Source organism: Cheilinus undulatus, linkage group 13 (genome assembly GCF_018320785.1).
Source record: "Cheilinus undulatus linkage group 13, ASM1832078v1, whole genome shotgun sequence".
Classification (NCBI taxonomy): domain Eukaryota; kingdom Metazoa; phylum Chordata; class Actinopteri; order Labriformes; family Labridae; genus Cheilinus; species Cheilinus undulatus.
In genome coordinates this window covers 2,877,668-2,880,060 of record NC_054877.1, presented here as the reverse complement: position 1 = coordinate 2,880,060, position 2,393 = coordinate 2,877,668, and the positions used below count along the sequence as shown (strand labels likewise).

General features: G+C 46.8%; 1 pseudogene; it reads left to right on the top strand.

The window, feature by feature from the left end:
• Nucleotides 1–1,785: 1,785 nt before the first annotated feature.
• Nucleotides 1,786–2,393, top strand: LOC121520114 (annotated as a pseudogene).

Below are 2,393 nucleotides of genomic sequence, written 5' to 3'. Positions count from 1 at the left end.
TTCCTCTACCATGAACTACATGTACTTCTTTCTTCTTTCCTCATGCAGTTCTTTTTCCAGCAAAACTAAGACGTCATCTTTTCCTTGTAAGAGCAGAGTCTGCTCCTCACTCATCAATCAATCATGTGACCATCAACGCAGAAGCATAACCTGGCCGTGATCAGAAGAAACGTCACACATCCGAACCGTGCACACTGACTCCGTTACGTTATATTTGTATTTACTGCAAAAAAAATAAAGAGTGGCAAACTGTTTCATTCTGTGATGAAAATAGACAGTGAGGACGAGCCTGTGGCTCTGCCTCTCCTTCAGAATCACTCTGAATCCATCCATCCTGACAGAGCGCTTCATACGGCACCAGCTGTGCCAAGTTAGAGAGATGGAGAGCAACTTTTAGGACGCACTCACACTAGGCGGTCCACATTGTGCCTTAATCCAGAGTCTGTTTGGTGACTGAGCGAACAAACGTGTCCCTTTATCTACTATATTTCTGTGGCTGATATCCACATGATAAACAGGCAAATAACAGTGTTTGAAGTGAGGATTTGGTACGAGAGAGAGAGAGAGGGAGGGAGGGGGGTGAACAAGCAGGAAGCAGCAGGAGTCGATCTGAACCATCAGTCATCACACTGCCTCCTCAGATTTTGCCGTGGTAAACCTGGACCTTCATGTCACAAATATTGCAGCGTAACCTGCATCATATTTTGAAAAGTGGAGTGCTACCTTCGACCACTTCCTATCAGCCATGCTAGTTTTGTTGATTCAGTTCGCTGCTACCGACGTCATTACTCACATGTGTGCAATGCTGTGTTCGTGTCCATGTCACGTGTTGTGACTACTCTTCCAGTCTCTTGCTGTTACAAGGATGCATTTAGGTACCCAAACATGGTACTGTTTGATTTTACGTGAATCAGTTCTCGGGAGTACTTACGCATTTCAGCGGTACCTATAAAAGTACCGAATTCTGTATCTATCCCCATGTGATACTACTGACAAATAGCTGGAGGAGCATTTTACAACTAATTAGGTGAGTCAGCAACAGGTCAGTAACATGACTGGGTAAAAAATAAGCATTTATGAGAGGCAGAGTCTCTCAGCAAATGTAGGCATAAGTTCATGAACAAGTGAAAAACTGTGACCAAAAACACGAGAACAATTTCAGAAAAATGTTCTTCAATGTAGAATGCTGAGGTTTTGAATATACAGCATCTACAGTCCATAATAACATCAAAATCTCCAACCTTCCCTTCATCAGCAAAATTCTCGAAAAAGCAGTTGCTGCCCAACTCCAGCAACACATGTCCAACCATGAGCTCCATGAACCTCTTCAATCAGGATTTCGCACTCACCACAGCACTGAGACCGCCCTTATCAAAATAACCAACGACCTCCTCACAGCTGTAGATTCTGGACACATCAGCCTCCTCATTCTCCTTGACCTAACCGCTGCCTTCGACACAATATCCCACACCATCCTCCTTGACCGCCTGTCTCACCATCTTGGCATCACTGGTACAGCTCTCTCCTGGTTTCACTCATATCTCTCACAAAGAAAACAGTTTGTTACCATCGGCACCTCTCACTCATCCCCCGTCCCAGTTAACCAAGGCGTGCCTCAAGGCTCTGTTCTTGGACCTCTCCTTTTCACCATCTACATGCTTCCCCTTTGGACAGATTATTCACAAACACGGTCTCAGCTTCCACTCTTATGCAGATGACACCCAACTCTATCTCAGCACCAAACCATCCACTCAGCTCCCTCCCCACTCCCTGGTAAACTGCCTCCACGACATCAAAGCCTGGATGACCTCTAACCAACTCAAACTCAACAGCAATAAAACAGAGCTCATAGTGGTGGCCCCCAAAGCACTGCTGCAGAAGGTTGGAGATATCATGCTCGATGTGGACGGGAACTCCATCTGTCCTCCCTCCGAGGTCCGAAACCTGGGCGTCATCCTGGACTCCACCCTCTCCTTCCAGTCCCACATAAAGTCTGTCACCAAATCTGCCTTCTATCATCTCAAGAACATCTCCAGACTCCGACCATCACTCCCTGATTCTGTGGCTGAAACACTCATTCATGCTTTCATAACCTCCCGCCTGGACTACTGTAATGGAGTCCTGTCTGGAGTTCCCAGCAAAACCCTGGACAGGCTTCAGTACGTCCAAAACTCTGCAGCTAGAGTTCTCACCCGCACTAGACCCTGGCAACACATCACTCCGACCCTCATCCACCTCCACTGGCTCCCTATCAAGTCCTGTATCAACTACAAAGTCCTCCTCCTCACATACAAATCTCTCCATGCTCTGGCTCCCAGAACCTTTCTGATCTCCTCCATCCATACACACCATCCCGCAACCTTCGATCTTCAGACACCGGCATACTTTCCATG